Here is a 22,109-nt window from a genome sequence, read left to right on the forward strand (position 1 = left end):
AATAGAAAGGAGCAGCTGTTTATGAATGGGGTAGAAATGATTTGAACTTTCTGGCTTCTAGATAAATTGCATGACCATCAAAGTGGTCTCCTGGACCTCTGGCTGTTTGTCTTCCTTCAATGGCCTTGCACTTGGAGACAGGGGACCCATTGTTGGATCACAGGTCACCAATAGTGATTGTAGGTTCAATAGGCTTGACAGTACTGATAGTTTTCTTAGACAAACTGCTCTAGGACCACTGCTCCACAAGCTCCTTGCAGAAGAATGCTAGTATTTGCCATTTGCTTGCTGGAGTTAACTCCCTTTCTAGCATGACCTGGTTTAGCTATCTACTAGCCAAGTGAAGCAAAGGCTTGAGAAATTCCATTCTGGGAAGCACGGTGCAGGACTGTCCCAAACTGCAAAACCGGCAGAGGTTTTTATCCATGTGCTCTGTCAACAAAGAGCTGGGAAGGAGCTAGTTTTCTATTTAGTCTTCTCTGTTGATCTGCTATGCTTGGATCAATCAGAGACTGTAAGGTCATGTGCAGGCACGTGCTGCTGCAGTGTCTCAGGAAAAATGGGAGTCAAGTGACTCAGCCCCTTTGTACAGCCAAATGGTTTGATTCAATTCCAGCCAAATTAAAATCCATTTCCACTAGAAACATAACTTTTAGGCTTTTATTTAGTTTAGAACAGTTTGAGATCCAAAGAACCTACAAACTGCAACAGGGAGGCCTGTGACTATGGAAAAGAACAAAACAGGCAGGCTCTTCTCGTCATAAAGAATGTACTTTTTAATCGATCAGCTCTAGAAACTTATCTGTTAAAATGTCTTTTAAATGGTTCAGCCATTCTTCCATTGTCACACCCATTCCCTCCTGAAACAAGCAGGAGCAGATAATAGCACCTAAACTATTGTATTACAGTGACAAATCTCAGGCACTCCCCATGGATTAGCCAGAAGGTGACTAACTGTGCCTGTTTATTGAACTGCATTCTGAAATGTTCCTTGCTTATGATTTCCCTTTCCTTTACTCATGCTCAAACAGACCACTTAATAAATCTTTTACCCTACCCCAGGGGAGGATTATTTGTAAAGTATGACTTTCCACAAAGCCTGCATGCCATGCCATCCAGCTATACTCTGCAGGAGAGTTCTGCTATGTATGTATTCTACCATGAAGAACATAAATGTGAGCAGACTTGTTGCTGGTTTTCCCCCACAGATGGCTACTGTGTTCAAACTCAAATGAGAAAATAACCTGGGACTTCATTGTTCCTCCACTGTACATTAGAAACCATTGGTATAGGGACAATTTTAATCTAGAAATAATTTGCTGAGGTAATCTTCCTCATTGGATCAATTTCTCTTGGTGAGGGAGACAAGCTTTCAAGCCTGAAGAAGTCTCTCTGTAGGGCTGCCAACCTTCCAGGATTGTCCTGATGTCTCCAGGAATTAAAGATTAATATTTAATTAAAAATTATGTCATGTGATGAAGCCTCCAGGGAGATGGCCAGCCAAAATTGGAAAAATCATTCCAATTTTGCCTAAATTGGCAAAACTTACATTATGTAAATGCAAAATCTTGTCTCTCTCACCAACAGAATTTGGTCCAACAAAAGATATTACCTCATCCACTTTGACAATCTCTCTAATAGCCTGGGATCAACATAGCTACAGCAACATTGCATACAATTTTAATCCAACCATTTGTGAGTGATAAACTCTGCATTTATTATATCATTGTAACATAGGCCTAACTAGGGAAAAAAACAAAAGGAATTTCAAAACAAAAAACAGCAAAACGAATATATAGACAGGCTAGTGTCTGAGGTACATGGACAGCTTTATTAACATTTAGAGATAAGAAGAATAGCTACCTCGCCTCAGGGCTGCCGACAGACTTTGCTGAGCCCTGGGCAAGGAGGGGGGGTGGCTCCAATCCCCCAGAGAGCAGCAGAAATTGGAGTGGTCTGGCACCCTGCTCGACTCTGCCAGCCCACCGCACTTCTCCACAGCAACAGGAAGCAGAGCATCCTGGTATCGAGGTGCTCTTCTTCCTACTATCACGGAGAAGCCGTGTGCAGCAGGCTGGGACAGGGTAGCAAGGTGGAGCAGATTGCCAGGTAGCTCCAGCTCCTGCTGCTATGATGGGAGGGGTTGGGGATGAGCCCTGCTGCTGCCCAGCACCAGGACCATACATAGGATGGTTGAGGTGGCCTCCGCCAGGCCTCCCAAAGTGTGGGACCATCCTGAACCATCCTATGGAAGACTCCAGGGTATCTTTCTGGCAACACATTTCACTTCCAGTTCATAATTTCATACCATAACATTTTCTTAAACCGCTTCTATAAGGAATCCAAATAACAAGTCTGTGTTGCAAATATATTAAGACATTGTGTATTTGTTCTTGGGGTCACTAATGACTTTGACTGCTCCAGGGAGAGGTTAAAGAAAACATATTAGAAAGGCTATTTCGTTATCACCACCCTGTGTATTTCAGATTTCAAAGTGTAGGTTTAAGTTAGCCATTTCCTTCTATATATTTTTTTCTCTTCAATATTATCTAAAAAAGTTACTACAAATACTTTTTTTTCTATTTACAAAAGAAATTAACAACATCACAGTCCCAATTCTTTAAACTCCAAGTATAAGATGCTTAGAATTTCCACTTTTTTCATTTATATGAACTACCCCCAGAATTAGCTGTATGGGACTAGTCTTCTTGGTAAAGATGTACCAGATTAGGTCCCTAGTAGCTAACAAATAAAATAGTGTTCTAATTTCAATTACTTTATTCTTTGATTTCAAATACATTGATTCATATTTTTTTCAAAGCATGTTGAAATCCCCCCACAAAAGGTTGTCACCAATTCAGGATATCTGCACCTGTAGGTATTCTTCCTTCCATGCTCCACTTGAGGAATGCCCACTCAGGTCTCAGGACTCCATCTGTCACCAGTCTCTGCGGAAGGATCTTTATACAGCTCCCTTCTGACCAGTGTACAGGGCACCTCTGCCTTACAATGTGATATCCCCAGGAAGACCATCTGCCCAAAGACCAGTGCCTGTGCTTACCCTTACTCCCAGGGCTACACCGGTTTCCACAAAGCTCTTTCTAAACAAGCACATTTATTTTTAAGGTACAAGCATTACAATAAAAATAATAAATGTTCCAAGACACATACTACAAGTTTACCAATGGTCATCAGTCTTAAGTGGCCCTAGTAGCCCAAAGTCTTTCCAAACTTTTGCGAGGGTTTTAGCCCTTGGACAGACTGTCTTGTCAGTTTGCTGGATCAGGAAGAGGGCCACAAGTCAGCTCAGGCTCCTCCTTTTATATCAAAAGCCTCTTCATTGTCTCTGGAGATTTTTTTTTGTTTAGTCTCAGTCATTCACCCTAATCATCCCCCACTATCTTTTAGTTCCTAGAAGAGCTGAAGTAATCCTCCCCTCTAGCATAAAGCAGAATCACACATAACTTATCTATTAATTTGTAACAATGATCCTCAAAGATACTGGATGGGGCTGTTATACCTGTCTTGCAATACCTGGCAATGTGGTGCACTGGGAGGGCCCTAGTTTGGAAGCCAGGAGACTTGGATTCAATGCCCAAACTTTACCACTGATTGCATGTGAGCCCTTGGGTCAGTCACTTTGCTTTTCTGGGTGCCAGTTTCCTTATCTCTGAAAAGGGACTACTACTATTCACTCTCCTTTATAAAGCAGTTTTATTTGCAGATCTCAACATTTCATAGGAGATTGAACTATAAATGCAAAATATCATTATTAAGACCTAAAATCTATAATTGTATTTCCACATTAGCCCTAAAATACAACTAATTAGGACTACCTGCCATTAGTCTTTATAAAAATTACCAATACATTCAAATATCTTTATGGGGTATGGCCTGGGAATAATTATATGAAACTGAAAGGAATTAATTTTTTCTAATTACTTTCCCAGCTGTACTTGTTCCTTCTGAGTGCCTCTCAGTTTCCAACCTACTCACACACTGCACATGTCAACTAGCAATACTGCTTTCTCCTTCTTTGCTTAGTATCTACCCCAACCCATAAGACACCACTACTTGTGGAAAATAGGTGCATTACTTCAGGCTTAGGCACCAGGGTTTTACTTCTGAAAGATAGCATTGGCAAATCGGAAGGCAAGAAACCCAGAAAAAAAACAAATCTGGATTTTAATGTTGCTTCTCTTTTGACCTCAAATTGAAAGGAAGTTTCTTCACGCCTGTGACAAGCCAATTTTACAGCCCAGAGGTTTTACTCTTCCATTTTCTGATTTTGCCTGAATTATAATTTCTATCTAAGTTTTAAGCAGAGATGCTTGAAACTTAGCTGGAAATTGAAATTCAAATGCTGTCTCAAGGTAAGAAAGTCAAGCTGAGTTTGATGTTATCTGCTCATACACAGCACTGTCATCTTGGATTTTATGTCAAGATGAGGATGCTGTGAATAAGATCATGTCAAGTTGTAGAAATGTACCAGAAATACTACAGGTGCATTATCCTGCTTGTAAATGACATGAGCAATGAGGCATAAACAACAAAAAGTACATTCAAATCCAACAGGGTCAGAACTGTGTATTATTTAAATTCTTCAAAATTATGATCCCATCAGAAAGGGGGTTATACTGCTATAAAAGCAAGACTGTAAGAATATAAACAATCATATGATCAAAGAATCATAGGACTTACTGAAGGCAAAGACTATACAGACTGTTCAATGCAGCGTTGTTCCCCACAGTGTATTCTTCAGCCCATTTCCAAGTCATGGAACTCAGGTCAGGTCTACACTAGGGAGCAATATGGAACTAAGGTATGCAACTCCAGCTACGTGAATAGCATAGCTGGAATTGACATATCTTAGATCTAGTTATCATGGCATCTCCTCTGCTGGGAGTCAACAGGATAAACTCTCCCATTGACTCTCCTTATGGTTCTTGATATGGTGTAGTACAAGAGTTGAAAGAGCATGATCAATGGTAGATTTAGCGTGTCTTTACTAGACCTACTAAATAGATCAATCCCTACAGTGCTGATCTTCTGGTAAGTGCAGACAAGGCATTACACAGTTCAATACATGGGTATGGACCTAATCATGTAAGGTCCTTCAAAAAACAAAAAATCTCCTGGATTCACACAGAACTCAAGTCACTAAACGGGAGCCTCTGTATGGAAATGTGTCCTGACATTCAAGCAAAACATAACTCAGCTAACATTCCTGGACCCTTTGTACCACCTTCATTTCCCTCCATCTACTCCACTCTACATTTTTCATTTATTTGTAAATGTTCATGTTATTCACAGAAGGGACACACACGTTTGAACATGATTTACCTAACTAGTTACTGTAATCGTTCCACATAAATCAGTTAATCCTCTCAGCCTCGAATCAATTCATGTCTCTCCTCTGGTAACAACTGGCATTAATCTGACATTTAAGAAAACTGATTCAATGGGGAGAAGCTGTTCAATTGGAAATGACAAGTATAAGCTGCCCCTTTACTAACGTTCCATTTCCTAGTACCTATTTTGAGACTCCTTAGATTTAGTCTTCTTCTGTTCTAACAATTATTTTCTCTACAAATCTTCAAAATTCATCTTATCTCTGTCTCTCTATTGTAAAATGCATTTCTATGCTCTGGTAACTTTCTACCACAAACGAGTCTAACTTTCTCTTTTTCAGCCTCCTTATCGCTCCTCTTTTTCCTTCATTCTGTTCAGAATGCTTTGACCCAAATGATCTTCCTTTCCTTTCATCCTCATTATATCCTCATCCTGTAGCGCTTGTGCTTCAAAGCAGCATCCTGGAACCGCCACATTCACCACTGTCATATAATTATGATATGTTTTGTATAAAGTGTGTTTTGTGAGGTATCATTTTAAAAGTCTTGGTCTGTTGAACATTAATATCCTGTTAATTATATGTGCTATCATTGTATGAGAAGTTATGAAATTTTGGTGTGTGTATGTCAATGGGAATACAGGCTCCGATCCTGACATCAGCTTTCTACACATGCAGACCCTTGCACTCCTGAAGCCCCACAAGATTGCACACAAGTCTTGGGACTGCACACAAGTGCAAGGCTTGGAGGAACAGAGCTTCTGAATGTAGTTCAATATTAGCAATGGGGCCCCTGAACTAGCTATAGATAGAGCCCGCAAAAATGAGCACAGATATCTGCATCCATATCTGCAGATGAGGATTTAAAACAGATAGTTGCAGTTTTGCAAGCTGCAGTTTTGCAAGGTTCTCGATACAGAATTTGTATCTGCATCCATATCCATCAAAACGAGTGGCAGATATCTGTGTCCATATCCACAGATGAAGATATTCATGACATAAAGCAAATATCCATAGATTTGCAGAGCTCTATAGATAGAGCAGATAGACAGAACTCAGCAGTACCTGAACTTCTGACATTGTACTCTGTTTCAGAAGCAGCCCTTCTGAAGACAATAGCAATATGCAGAAACAATTTGTAAAAAGTAAAAACAAACACACAAAAAAGAAAAGAAAAAAAAACTAACAACAACTAAAACCAGCTCCTGAAATATATTTTAGTTACACAGAAGCTGGATTCAATCACTGCTACCAAATATGGATTGTTCTAATATAATTTCAGGGAATCCTTGGATATAGTTTTCTTTTTATACTATTAATAACTATGATTATATATCATGTTATGTAATGAATATTTATGTAGCACCATATGTTCTGTAACATACCATACTATGTTACAGAACATATAAACCATCAAGATACCTGATCCAAACAGAGTATAGTCTTAAAGTTTGCAGTAAAGACAGGTAGGAAGGAAAAGGAGCTGTTGAGAGAAGAAATGCAGATGAATATACAGATTAAAAGGGAATGAGATGAAGCAAAGGCAGGCCTGACAATTTCAAATTACATGTTAATGTAACTATGCAGGAATCTTGAATGAGTAATGTTAATTTCTTAACCATGTAGAATTTAGTATTCACGTATCTGCATTCCAGTAGCACTTGTCATGTGCTAGGTATTGTCCACACACACACAAAAGCACAGTCCTTGGCCCCGCAAATCAGTTTAAAATTAAGAAAAAGCTTAGGCTAAATAGCCAAATTCTTGTCTCATGTACTCAGAGCACATCCCCATGTATCTAGATGCTTCTCATGTAAACTTTAATGAAAAAAATACAGGTAAGTGATGATCCATTCACAATATCTGAGGAAGAAGATGAAACCTTATCATTACTTCTTTCGGGCACTTGTATATTACACTGAAACTGTTATGAACATTAGAAATACCCTAGAGAGAAAATGTGTGTCAGTTGTTTTCTACCTTTTTTTATATTGGAACCTCCGTCTCATCTAGCTGGGATCAATCAGGATGCACTTTCCATTCAGTAATATGGTAAAGAGGTTGCCACCCTTTGACAACTGATCCCCTGGTTGAGAATTCATGAGACAAACTTTAAAAAAAAAAAAAAAAGATAAAAAAAGATATAGATCGGGGGCTGAAAGTGTGCATTAAATCACATGCACACTATGTCATACACCCTACATGCATGCTAGGGGCCTGATCCCAAGCCCACTGAAGTCAATGGGAGGCTTTCCTTTGACTTCAACAGCCACTGGATTTTGCCCAAGGACAATGATGCATCCAGACAGATGCCAAAGCATGTGCATCTGATAACTTGGCCCCATCTATCTAAAAATGTTTTACTTCAAATGAACAAAAAATAAATTGTATCCCTTTTGTTCTCCTTGTAAAAATAAATCATAGCACCTTAAATTTTAGTTCTCAAACTACGTTCTATTTCCAGACATCCATGGTTTTGCATTTAATTGAGATCTGTACAAGCCTTTTTAAAGAGAGGGGAATAAAGCTCCAAAGAGTTACTTAACATTTCTACTTATGTATTTATGGAGAATATGCATATAAAATTAATTTTTGATACCACTTATCAAAATACAGCATATGTTCTGCTGTAATGAAACATTATCCAATCAGATATGTGCTGGTTAGTTAAAAAATACTTATAAAAATAAGTTTGGGGGCAATGCTAGCCATAATGAATATTTAGTAGCTATTGATACTAGTGACGCAGATTTGAGATGGTCCAATGTTATAGTTTATTAATTCTTCCAATTACATCATGACCAAATTAGTCTCCTTTTACATGTCACATTCCATCAAAACCATGTGCAATAATCCCTAAAAGCCTCCTATGTTAAACAGTATCTCCTATTTCATTCTTTATAAGCCTTTCAGAAGCTTACTATTTCTTCTAAACTATAACTAATACAAAGAATACAAATATACTTCTGCTCTGAACTATCAACTTTTATCAACAAGATGTTCTAATTTTAAATTACTCATGATTAAATGCATAGATAGTCTCAACATCCATAAAGAAGATATCCTTTAAATTGTATTCAATACTATTTTATTTTGAATGATTTAACTTTTTTTTTGGATTAAAAATGTTTGTATTAAGTATGTAGAACTGATCCTTTATTAAATGATTCATTTCCAGTAGCACGCTATCATAGTGTAATTACTTCTTAAAACATTGAAATCCAGTTACAGATGCTTTACAGAGATTGTGTTAAATAAGTGGCCTGGTTAAGTTTAATTTAAAAAAATTACTTTGGGGACTGGCTGGAAATACAAAACCTAGAAATAAGATATAATTTTTAACAGTAAAGGTAATTAAGCCATGGCACAGTTTGCTAACAGATGTGGTAAATTCTTCAACATTTGGAGTCTTTAAACCGAGACTGGATTTTTTTTCTAAAATATTCGCTCTAATTCCACCACAAGTTATTGGGCTAGATATAGGAATAATTAAGCGAAATTCTATTTTTTTTATGTAGCTGATCAGAATGATTATTTTAGTCCATTTTAACTTTAACAAACTTATGACTCAAAAACATTTTCTCTCTAGCTCGCTACTTAAAATCCATCCATAAATCAGTAGTGATTGAAAATATATATTATCAAAAGGATGAGCAGTACTCCTATATAAACCAATTAAAGTCACCCTTATATCTGACGTCCTTACTGGCAGTTAAAGGAACTGCATGGAGTTTAAAACTTCAACTGATGAAGCAGAAAAGATACGCTTAGGTTAATTCCAATGATTGATATTACACCGATTGATTTATCTAATGCAAACAGTGCCTACACTTACAGTCACATAGTCTGGCCTTGGTTACACTAAAGAGTTTTGTCAGTGCAAGTTATGCCTACAGTCAAAAACTGGTATAATTACATAGCTTGTGCATGTTCGCACAACACTCCTGTTAGCAGAGCCTATCCACAGTTGGCACTCTAATACTGACAAAGAGCAGTGCACTGTAGGTAGCTATCCCGCTCTGCTACTTGCCACCTTCTGCAGCTAAGGCCTGGTGTACAGTAGATGTTTAGATCGAGTTTAACTGCATATGGTTGATTTTCTAAACAATGAGTCCACACTACCAAAGACATCCCATCGACTTTAAAGGCTGCTAAAGTCTATTTTGGAACTCCTACTTTTCATGAGGAGTAATGCAAAATTCAACCTTGCATGATCAAATTCACTATAGTGTAGAACCAGCATTGAGAAAGTTGATGTTCTTGATCCCACAGTGGCCTGCTGTGACCACTCTGGCCAGAACTTGTGCCTCTACTGCTCTCCAGGTTAACAGGAAAAGCCCTGGGAAAGTTTGAATTTCATTTCCCATATGGTCAGCGTTGCGAGCACACCTCAGAGCAGGCAGCACAACTGAGCATCACACATGTCCTTGAGTTCAAGTTCCATAAACTCCAGTTCCCAGGGGCATAAAATAGTGCCAGCATGGAGTGTGCAGGAGATCTTGGACCTCATTGAGCTGTGGAGAGAAGACTCCAATATCTATGTAAAGTGCCAATATCTATGTAAAGATAACAAAGTGCTTGGTGGAGAAAGGATACTCCAGGGACTCCCAGCAGTGCCATGTTTTTAAAATAAAGTTGCTGGGACAGATCACAATCACAAGACAAAGGAGGCAAACAGTCTGGTGCATCACTGCAAACATGCCACTTCTGTGACCAGCTGCATGCAATCATGGGGGGAGAGGATTCAACCAGCTTCCCAAGCCAGACTGTGGAGTCCGCTCAAACCAGTCAGGGCAGCAGCATAGAGGACAGTATGGTGATTGAGGGGAGGAGGAAGAGCTGGAAAAGAAAAATGGCCAGCTAGCCGTCAGTGAGAGCCAAGAACTTTTCATCAAAGCTGTAATCGAGTGCATGGCAGCAATCCTAGAGAGGACCCCCCGCACACACACACCTTCTGCAGAATAACTTTCCCTCCTCATATAGTTCCACAGATTCTACCTCAGGAGCCACAGGATGTGGGAGGTGGGCAACTCAAGGGCAGCCTCACAACTCCCCTCACCTTTTCACGTCCCATCATGGACTTCTTTTCTGACTCTGCTGTCTTCCATAAATAAAAATATATGATCTCTGAACAACAGTTTTTTTATTGCTTGTATTGCAGGGGTGGGATAGGGGATTACAGGCAAATACACTGAATGCAGGGGAGCCAGTTGAGAGCAATGTGCATGACTGTCAAAACTGGCCATTCATGAAACTTTCTTTCAAAGCCTCTCTGATTTGGAACTGAGTATTGCGGCATTTTTAATTATCTCTGTTTACTGTGCAGCCACCATCTCTGTTTGAAAGGATGGATTCTGCGTTGCTCTCTACTGTTCTGATTATTGTTATGAACAAATCACAACTGATCATGCAATATATCATGAACACCCAATCTAAACAGGAATCAGAAGATGTATGACCTGCTGTGTACCTTGGAAAGAAACAGCATCAGATTACTTTTGACATTCACAGTGCAGCTGCGCATAGTGGACCATTGCTTTTAGACTCAGGAAACAAGCATCGAATTATAGGATCGGGATCCCATCATTATGCAAATCTGGGATGATGAGCGGCGACTGTAAAACTTTTGGATGTTGAGAGCCACCTTTGTGGAACTGTGAGCAGAACCTGTTCCAACACAGCACTGCAAGGACACCAAAATGAGAGCTGCCTTCCTGATACAGAAGCATGCGGCAATCACAATGTGAAAGCTGACAACTCCAGACTGTTACTAGATGGTTGTAAATCAGTGTGGAGTTAGCAAGTCCACTATAGAGGTTATGCTAACAAAAATGTACAGGGCCATTAATTGCATCCTGCTATGAAGGACTGTGACTCTTGACAATATGAATGAAACAGTAGATGGGCTAGCAGTGATAGGATTCCCCTGAGAAGGAGCAATAGCTGACACGCATATTTCAATTTTGGCTCCAGACCATCTTGTGATGCAGTACATGAACAGAAATGGGTACTTCTCTAGAGTATTGCAGGTGCTTGTGGAACACCATGTCCATTTCACTGGCATCAAGGCACAGTGGTGTGGGAAAGTGTATGATGCACACATATTCGAGAAAGCTGACCTGTACGGAAAGCTTCAAGCAAGGACTTTCTTTACAGACCAGAAGATTCCAATGGGGGATACTGAAATGCACATCACGGTCCTGGGAGACCCAGAATACTCCTTACTCCCATGGTTCACGAAGCCTTACATAGGAAATCTGGACAGCAGCAACGAACGCTTCAACAATAAGCTAAGGATGTGAAGAATGACTGGAGATATGTGCCTTTGGGGCATTAAAAAGCACCCTTTATGGCAGGCTAGACTTAATAAGGAAAATATTCCTGTGATCGTAGCAGTGAGCTCCATAATATTTGTGAGGCTGAAGGTGAGAAAAGTTTCCCTCAGGTGGAGTATAGGTGGTGGATTTCCTGATGGTTGATTTTGAGCAGCTAGATACAAGGACTATTAGAGAAGCAAAATGTGGGGCAATTCGAATCAAGGAAGCTTTAAGGCACTATTTTGACAATAAACTCCAATAACGTTCGTTTCTATAAAGCATACTGCCATGCTTTGTTAAGTTGCCATGTTGTATGAAAACGTTGTTGATTCCTGACCACGATTTGTATTCATCAAATGATCATATTGTCATTGTGTATTAATTTTGGCAGCAACCACCGCGTGCAGGAGACTAAGACCGATTATCTTGCAGAGAGTTGTAGGTTTTTTTTTTATTAAATACCAATTAATAACACACACAAAGGCTTGGTGGAAAGAGAGATATCAATGAAGGGCAGTGTGGGCGCTATAGCGGTCTGTAAATCCAGCTATCATTTTGGAAGCTGTTCAAGGGGATGGAGGAAATGGGGTACTAAGGCTAGGAAGTTACAAGGAAGATGTGGGAGGAGTTTGGGGAGGACATGGAAAGCAGTTCTGTATTGGCTGCAGGTTGTATGGAACAAGCATAAATTCTGCCTGCAGTGTGATTAGGGACTTCAAATCTCTGTTTGCTCCCCCATCACTTATCATCTACTCTTGGCCCATTCTTTTGAAGTCTGTCTCCACTCCCTGTGTTCTTGTCTTTCAGCCTCCAAGAACTGCAGTACCTCTCAAAACATGTCCTCCTAACTCCTCATTGGCTGCTTCCTTATCTGGCAGAGGTACTCCACCATTGCGTTGGGGGTTCCCCTGAATACCACATCTGCAGAAGCACAAGAAACAAGAAACAGAAGCATATACCACAGCAAATCATTATAGTCAAATATATCTGTTAAAAAATACAAATCAGTTTCTCACTGTCTTTCAACAAGCCCGCAGCTCAGCAAATGCCCTAAGCAGAAATCAGATATTGAAAATGAGAACACACAGACACCTGTTGGGGAACATTTTAACTTGCCTGGGCACTCATTAACTGATTTAAAAGAGACAATACTATTACAAAGCAATTTCAAAAACCAGCTGGAGAAAGAAGCTGCAGAACTTGCCTTCATTTGCAAATTTGATACTTTTAATCTTTTAACCAAAGACACGAACTGGGTGGGCTGCTACATTCAACACCCAAATGATATCCAAAGCTAAGTATCAGACACTTACAATCCACTCTGTTAGCCTCATTTATCACAGACACAGTAATTGACAGGATTATTTTTCCTTCTCTTTCTCTATCCATCCCCTCTTTTTCTACTATTTATTTGTACCTCTTGCTCCATTCTTCTGGAGAAGTAGGTTGTACCACTATGTATATTTATTTTTAGTCTCTAAGGTGCTGCAGGGCCATTTATTAAGTTTTTTCAGTTACAGACTAACACAGCTAAGGCCCTAAACATGGGGTACAATTAGACTACAAGTTATTGTCAGAAAAAGGAATGCAAAATGCATAGCACATTTTGCACGTCTTTTTCAGATTCTTTTGTCGGAAGAGGCTTTTCTGACATTTGGCCTGTCTAGACTGGGTCAAATGTCAGAAAAAAAAAACCTCTTTCAGAAGCCTCCTTCTTCCTAGTAGAACGAGGAATACAGGGGCTTCTGAAAGAGCGCATTTGCTCTTCTGCAAAAAAATGTGGAAGAGCAAACCTGTTCCCTGGGCATGGTGAAGTTTTTCGGGATACCTCTGGTATCCCAAAAGCCTCCCGCAGTCTAGTCGTACCCAGAGTGAGTTCAGCAAGGCTGTGTCTGTCAAGATGGGGCAAAGAGTCTTGGTGTTTTTTTAAGGCAGTGGTCTCCAACGTGGTACCCGCGGGCGCCATGGCGCCCACCGGGGCATTTATGTGCACCCGCCGAATCATCTGGGCTGGCCCCGCCCCCAGCACGCGGCACATGGGTGGTCCCTGCCCCAGGAGCACAGCACATGTGCAGTGCCGGCCGAGGACGCGTGGGCGAGCCCTGGCCCAGGCGCATGGCACATACGTGGTGTCGGCCCCGAGTGCAGGGCGTGTGGGCGGCCCCTGCCCGGGCGCGCAGCACATGTGCGGTGCCGGGCCCGGGCACGTGGGCGGCCCCGCCCCCGGACACCCAGTGCGTGAGTGGCTCCTCCCACAGGCACCCAGCAGCCCCGAACAGTTAGGGACCACTGTTTTAAGGGAACCACTGTAGTCAACTAGGCACAATATTGTAAATTCTGTCACAGGCAGCAATCACTGAAGCCAATATTTCACTTCTCAGGGTAAACAAGACAGCAAGGTTGCATCTCCTGACTCCTTCATGAATGCAGCTTCAGACCCAGTCCCTATGTCGCTCACCTGTGCGTTGCTTTGGTCCCTGCACAAATGATTGCGGATTGGTGCAGGAATATTTCCTAAAATGGGGGAAGGAACAAAATCAAGGAACCTTCAACAGAGGATTGGCAAGTATGTCCAGGAAAGTTTCCTAGAGATTTCTCTGAAGGATTTCTGTGAAATTATAGTATGCATTACATACTGTTCCACAGCACTGCTTAGATACACAGCAGAATGTGAAAGACACACAAACACAACTAGTTTTGTACATACATCCTTTCACCCACTTCTAGAATATACAAGGCAATGGACAGTGCTGTGGCATAAAACCGAGCAGCATGAGCTCAAAAAGATTACTTACCAAAGCTCTCCTGTATCATGTAGGCTTCTGGGACTGGGCTAAACTCCCCACCCTCCAATGTAGAAAAGAAGTGTTAACTTGCCACACCATCGGATGACCCTGCTGTGTGCGCCACATCATTCTTCAACTCAACATCTTGTCTGCGACTTCGTCCTTGGTTGATTCTTCTGACTGATGTCTCCAGTCTGCCAAAGTACCCACCAAGGATGGTATCCAGCTCTTAGTAGAAGCAGTGGGTCTTTGGCATAGCACTAGAGTGATGGCTTGACTCCCTTGCCTTCTGGTACCCCTTCCACATCTCCTGTTATCTTTGCAGGACACTTTTGTTTGTCCCTTTCATAGCCCTTATCAAACATACTATAAGCCATGTGACTGTAGTTATTGAAGTTCCTATGGCTGGAGAGGAGTTGAGATTGCACAGCCTCCTCTCCCTAAAATACAAGCAGCTCCAACATCTTAGGTATGCTCCAAGTGGGAGACCATGTGCTGCACTCAGCCACCATGGGGTCAGCTGAAAAGATGGAATGTGAGCTGTCCATGTCAAGCAAACAAGAGGTGGAATTTCAAAAATGTCCAGGCCTTTAAAGGGAGAGGGACAGCAGCCTGTGTACCTGGGTACGGTTAGGATGGGCATGGTGGGACATCTCCTGGAGGCCATTTACAGTGACATAACCAAGGTTGGTGTCCACAGTGACACTGTCACTATAATTTTGCTGCAAAAAGCTATACAGTTGTTGGGGTACTTTTGTGTCAGCAAAAGGAGAGATTTGCTACTTCCAGTGACATTGCACTATGTACATCTCCACGGTTTTGTCTATGACAGTTGACTTTTGTCATCAAAACTGTAGAGTAGAAAAGCCTCTACTACTCTCTAATGCTCACCATTTATCCTTGCCAGTATGGAAGCATGTTGCTGGAGCATTATGAGAGCTATGCAGTGCCACTGATCATGTCTCACAATGGCTTTTTGGGTATATGAAGGACTTTAGTTTCTAGGTCTATCAAGTATATTTGAAAAGCACTAAATTCATGTAAAAGGAAAATGTACAACCATATTTTGGTTTTTATGAGTTTTGGGGAGGTAGGGTGGGAAGACATTTCTAATTACAACTGTCTGACAACTAAGAGAACAGTTATAATTAGATAAGGCAAGGTGTCAAAATGTAGGTTCACGTAACCATACACTATAGTTCACTGTGATTTGGTCTTTTTGCCACAAGAGGACACAATCACTGTTATTTGAATGAGAATGACATGTTGGGATATGTAAACATGAATAGGGGTCACACCAGGCATTGCCCTTTAAACAAGTTTTTCCCTTTTGTCCTAGCAGCCTCAAAAGATGGTTGCACTGAACTGTGTCTTTGTTTTGTCTTCGCACTTGTTCTGTAAAAACACTTTCAGGGTCAGAATTCTTTCCCCCTCCTTATAACTTGTTGATTAAGACAGTATGTAATGCTGATTTAACTAAAAAACAGTAAACTATAAACAGGAGTGGGTATAATTGTATTTATCATCCGCTTATTAATAATATTAATTATATGGGAGTTAACATTACTAAATAAGGTTTAAGGAAAGTAGTAATAAATGTGTAAATTAACATACTAAAATAAATAAAAGGGTGTAATTGGTGCCAAATTGTTGCCACTCAAAATGTTGTGTCGGGGGGGGGGGAACGTGGGGAGGGGGTCCAAAGTTAATGTGCATGGGCAATAAAGCAGTTCCGTTTACCCCATCCGCTCCTGGGTTCCCTGTTTCTTCTCTAACAAGATGATATGCAGTCCTGCTCCCATTAAAATGAATGGGAAATCTCCCACTGAGTTTAATGAGAACAGACGGGCAAGCATGAAGAAATTAATAGTGAACCTTTCATAGGACCCCAATATTTAGTGAACTATATAGTGGAACTATGAAAACACTGATAATGTTTTGAATTAATCATCCATTAAAAACAGCATAGTAACACTAACTCACATCACAGAAACTGCTTTCAAAAGAGCTAGGTGTTTTAAAGTGCATTTTTTTTCCTTGAAGGAAATTATTCAGATACCATTACCTCAATAAATTACATCAGCTAAAGTGTAACAAAATCTTGTTTCTGCAAATGCCTGAACAAACTTAGCACAAATTCTTCTGTTTGTTCTGTATAGTCTTGGCTCCACAAAGTTACTGACATGGGATGTGTTGTGGGTAGAATTGCTTAATTTATGGTCAAACACATTCAGACAGGATATGACTGTCTCCTATGTTTCTGGTGCCCGAATTTGAGACAGTATTATTTTTAGCACAGTACACTTACTTATTTATAATTAGTTATGTGAAAATTATTTACTTGAAGTCAATTGTAAATTTCTTATTTTAACTAGAATAATCTGTTCTCTAGCCTCCTCAGAAAATTAGCTATTAGAAAGATTGTTGGATGGATACCTTTATATACTTACATATAAATGTATGTTAGTTTAAAAGTCAGTGCAAAACATCATATCAGGCCTACCCTTGCCACAACTTTTCCCTTCTCAGTGAGCAAAATACCTCTCTTCCAACTCCCTCCTTAAACATCATTTATTTTGCTAAGTCTTCCAGTTATGAGATCACCACTGACAATTTGCTTCATTCCTATTTTTATTCATTTTATTTTTTTCCCATTTTCTATTATCCTATGGATCATATTAATAGGAAATAGACTAAAATGTCCTCAAGATAGTCTCTGCTATAAAATTTTTAAATCATAATTATTAAGATGCACCAATGTAAAATAAATAATGTCAACTAGCACAACTAATATGGATTTGCAACACTGTCTAAAGAATTTGGATCCGATAAACAAGAACAGTGATTTCAGTAGTTGGTGCAGCCATGTTTTTGCTCCCATAATTTCATTCTGTTTAAAGTGCACTGCACCCTCAGACTCTGACATTTTTCAGCACTTTGACATTTCACAAGATAATAAGCATTTTTCTACATGAATGAGTCTGAACTAAAATGGCAACATGAGTGTTCTCCCATACCTTGATGGTGGTTGCATCCTACCCAGATCCTTAACTTTGCAGCTCTTCCTATATTCACAGTATTTCCCCAATTTACAATATCTTTTCACCATGTTGCTGCTCTAGTACTCCTAGAGTAATGCCAACTGCAGAAGTTACAGCACAGGGCATGGATTTTCAACATGATGGAAAATAAACAGTGAAGAATGCAGTAGAGAGTGTATGTGGAAAAGCAAACAGAACTGATTCAAGCAAAATCTGGAAGGGAAAGAACTGAGCTACAGTGGAAAGTGGGAAAAGAAATAAACTGAATATGAAATAGTATGAATGCAGAAGTAACAGACACACATAAAAGGTGCAGATGCAATAGTCTGATGGCACCATAATAAACTACAGAACAAAATTTGGATTGAGGAGCTCTGCAGAGGGATCGTTCTGTTCTGTAACCTTAAACAAAAATTGAAAGAACCAGGGAGAATAAAGTTACCATGATGAAAGACCTCTACAATAGGAATCCTCTAAAAAGGAAGAGGAAAGAAGACATTTGGTCCAGTCTCCTGCTACAAAATGACAAAGTATAACAAGGGAGTTTAAAAGCCATGCTCTAGTTGTTTTAAAACACCTCCAGGTAAGAGACAGAACAAAATGGAAAGAAGAGAATTTCAACCTTTCATGATGTGTGACCAATATTTACAATTCTAATTATGTTTAAAACAAGCTTACCCATTAAATTTAATTTCTAATTGCCCAGCTTCCTTAATTAAATCAAAGGTAATGTATGTTGTTATTTCAATCATGGTTATAGGCTGATCTTGCATTCTTGGCACATCCAGCACACCTGTTATTATCAATGGGACTTTCACCTGCTTAAGGCATCCAGAATTGGGTCCATTATTAGGAATGTGAGAAAAAAGCTATATAAAATATGCAGTATGTATAACTATTTTTCTCCACTTTATACATATAATTTGATTTCAATAAGGGATTAAAAATAACAAAATTAGAATCTCAATATAAAAAATAACAGTGAAAATTTGATAACTGGAGCTGCAATATCAGAAATAGTAACATAGACAAATGAAAAACGGGAAATTCAAAGACAATCTGTTTAAAAACAATAATGTTATTATCCAGAAATATTGTCTATGAAAGTTTTATAATTTAATTTTATTTAGGTTTACTAACCTAAAATGATAAGGAAGCAAAATTTCTGCACATAGAGAGCATATGGGCTTAGATCTAGGTCCTGACCACTGTTATTCTGGGGGTGAAACTGGTACAGAAAACAAGCAGGAGGGAAATATCACTCCAAAGCACTTAAAGCAAAAGAAAGAAAGATGAGATGTCACTTCTGCAGGTGATGCAACCTACATACCAGGCCCTCAAGAGGAAGTGGGCTTCTAGTAAGAAGGCACATCTAGTGTATGTGCTACAGATGCAGGATGTTGTATCCAGGGGTGCTTCCAGCTCTTTTGAGCAACCAAAGTGAGCCCTGTGGTGATTCCTCTACACCTATTTACAGGAATTCCACCCTAGCCAGCAGGATTTCAACACAGCCAACTCATTTGCTACTGTCTGTACCCATCCACCTAGGTAGCTTGCCTTGCATTTTTGGTCAGAATAGAATTTGACTTCTTGTTTGTATTACATTATCAATAAGATGTCAAGTTGTAGCTTTTTTTCTTGATTGATTTATACAAACAGATTGGGGGTGGGGAAGAGGTAATGAAAACATTTCTGACATTTGCTTTTTCAGTACTGCAGTTATGTAACCCTGTGACAAACTAAACACACAAAAAGGCTAAATAGCATGACAAATTACTACAGTGCCAGACTTTGAATCTGCTTATCAAACTAAAGAACATCTTAATAGATTCATAAGCAACATACCAGTAAAGAGTCAAGACATTCTGATGTTTCTTTTATAATTATCTATTCCAGTCATTAAATATATTATGATGCATATGTGGGACCCATGTATACTGACTTACATCTGCACAAACAAAATCTGAGCAGCGAAAATCTACTTGAATTACCTCAATACTCCCCTTTGCCTGACACACATATGCACAGACTACTTCTAAAAATCAAAGAGAAAAATGAAAGATGCAGTTAGATGTCATGGCATGCATATATGTTTAAAGATCTGATCATTTATAAGAACAATTATACAAACCTGCTCCTGTATAATTACTGGGAGTAGGGGCATGCCTTTTTTAAAAATGTGAACATAGTGCAATAAAAATTAAAGACTTTAAACTTTTTTCTTGATATTGACAGCAACTCAGACTACTTTATTAATTTATGTATTTACTAGGAGAGTTAGGAATGGAAGGGGAAAAGTAATAAACGTATGAATTAAAACTACTCAGCCTCCAAAATTAAAATGGATAATTTGGAAGGCTTTTCAATTGAACTAATATTGCTAAATTGTGTTCTTTACAAACATATACTGTTAAAGAAGCCATAGTACAAATATTTGTATATAGCAAAGAGCTTGCCATAGAAACAAACTGATGTTTTTGGGGGACTGGTGAGAATAAATTTTACAAAGATCAAGGTTGTTTTCACACCTTTCTGTTACTCTCGTTTGTGAAGATTTTGTTGTATACAATATTCTGCCTAATAAATCAATTGCCTTTACTACTTAGTCTTCTGCATAAAGGCCACTGAAGGTCCTTCTAGATCAGCAATGAAATTATAAAAACAGAATTAATATCTGCAAAAATGTTTGCTGTGTTACCATCGTGGCTATTGAAATCATTGGGAAAGAGCCTCTCTAAATATCTACTACCCAAACATCTTGGCAAGGGCATAGATAGCATTTATGCATCAATGCAGTATTTCACTCACTAGCAATATCACAAGCTCGAAAATAATCACATTTCATTTGTAATTAAAAACGGGTAGATCTTTCTGAACTGTTCCCCTAAAAAATGTTATACTGTTATCTACAAGATTTCTTCTTCATTAAAAAAGATTATATTGCCTGATGTCCTTAATTCCTCCAATAGCCTTACTGTAAAATCTTTAGATTCTACATTAATTTGGAATTGGATACCTTTATATTACCTCTCTGTAGCAGATGAGCTCTTGAGTCTCCTTGGAGAGGGGAGAAGATTTTTAGGGGGGTGGGTTGCAGCTGCTGGAGGGGTTTACATACTAGCAGCTGCCAAAAGTAGAGCTGCTGCTTCTGGGTGCCTCATTTGCAGGCTGCCCCTCAGGCCAGACTAGCTGTTTTCTGCAGTGTGAAAGGGCTTTCCAGAAGGGCAAGGAGAGTCGCACGACCGGTAGGAAGTCCCTACACGGCTAAGATTCACAAACCTGCCAAGGCCCCACCTCAACCTGCCTCTAGGAGCGCAGAGCACATGGCGAGGGTGGTGCTGCGCACGGTGTGGGTGTAGGCCCACAACACACCCAGCTGCGGCTGTTTTCACGTGACCCCCACGCTCTGACTTTCAATAAACTTTGAGGGAGACACACAGCTGGGTCAGCCGCTGGCGCTTGTGCTGCATCCCACCACTAGCCCCGGCCCCGCGTCCGCGGGGGGCAGAAAGGCGCATGAGTCCCCTTCGCGCCCTGCACTCGGGAGCACGTTCCGCAGGGTCACACCCCCGGCCGCCTAGGAGTCAGTTGTCGTGAGGCTCAGGGACAAAGCAGGGAAGCGCATTGGGAAGAGCAGAGAGAAAGGGCTCGTGTCAGAGGAGGGAAGGGCGAGGACTCTGCGGGGGGCAGGGAACGGCGGCAGGGTCTCATTTCTGCAGCTCCAGACAGTGTGCTATGCGTGTGCAAGGGAGGCGCGGGGAGATCTCGCGTGGAAGGCTGCAGGGGGCTCCGATGTGTGCAGAGAAGGGGACGCAAGGGGATCTGTTGTGCGCAGAGACGGAGCCGCGGGGATCCAGTCTGTGCAGAGGACTGCACCAGTCCGGTGTATACGGAGAGGGGATTGTAGGGGGGGTCAGGTGAGAGAAGAGGGGGAGCTGCACGGGCAATCTGTACCAGGAGCTGTGATGGGGAGGGGGACCACTATGCAGAGAGGAGGTGCTGGTGGGGAAGCTGATGGTGCAAAGAGGGGGCTGCTGGGTTCGGGTAAAGAGATGAGGGTGGTCTGGTAGGTGCAGAGAGAAGGTTGCGGGGAGATCCGGTATCTGCAGAATGAAGGAGGGGTATGCAGCCGGATCTGCAGAGGCAATAAAAAGAAGGTCAAGTTGAAGGGCTTCTTGGGGTTTTACTAAGGGGCTGCAGGCGGGCCGTATGGGTACAGAAAGGAGTTTGGGGATTTGGGAGAATCGCTAAGGGCTGTGGCATGTATTTCTAGCAGCACCTTTTAAAATATTGAGGCGGGAGTATCTTGTTAGGAAATGTGGGGTTTCCAGGAGTGTTCAGTGTTCTACCACCACGCCGCCCCCTTTTGCCCATTATTCTGGATAGTTTAACATAGGCACGAACACGGTTTTTTTAAATCGACAGCAACTGCACTGAGCACACCCAGTTGTCCATGTGTTAAACTCCAGTTGCAATATCAGGATCTGCCTCTTAATAGTTTGGCCAAATACCTGGGAAGAGGAGAAGGGAACTTTCCACTTTGAAGTATACCCCCATGTTTCCCCTCTAGTTGTCTACATCATTAATTTAAAACATGTTATTCTTAACATGTTCC

The 22,109-nt window shown here is 40.5% G+C and overlaps 1 protein-coding gene across 6 annotated transcripts in view; it reads right to left on the reverse strand.

Annotated features, from left to right (window-relative positions):
- Positions 1–22,109, reverse strand: part of VSNL1 (visinin like 1) — a 136,828-nt gene that overhangs the window by 107,458 nt on the left and 7,261 nt on the right. The window contains exon 3 of one of the 6 annotated variants that reach the window (XM_006137590.5): positions 12,494–12,588. The exons of 4 other annotated variants lie outside the window; for them this stretch is intronic. The gene's annotated coding sequence lies outside the window, so the exon portion shown is untranslated. Of the gene's footprint in view, positions 1–12,493; positions 12,589–20,521; positions 20,873–22,109 lie in introns of those variants that run through there. One more of the 6 variants, XM_025178742.3, reaches the window with a different exon arrangement.

This window comes from Pelodiscus sinensis, chromosome 3 (assembly GCF_052426305.1).
Source record: "Pelodiscus sinensis isolate ZL-2025 chromosome 3, ASM5242630v1, whole genome shotgun sequence".
In the NCBI taxonomy this organism is placed as follows: Eukaryota; Metazoa; Chordata; order Testudines; family Trionychidae; genus Pelodiscus; species Pelodiscus sinensis.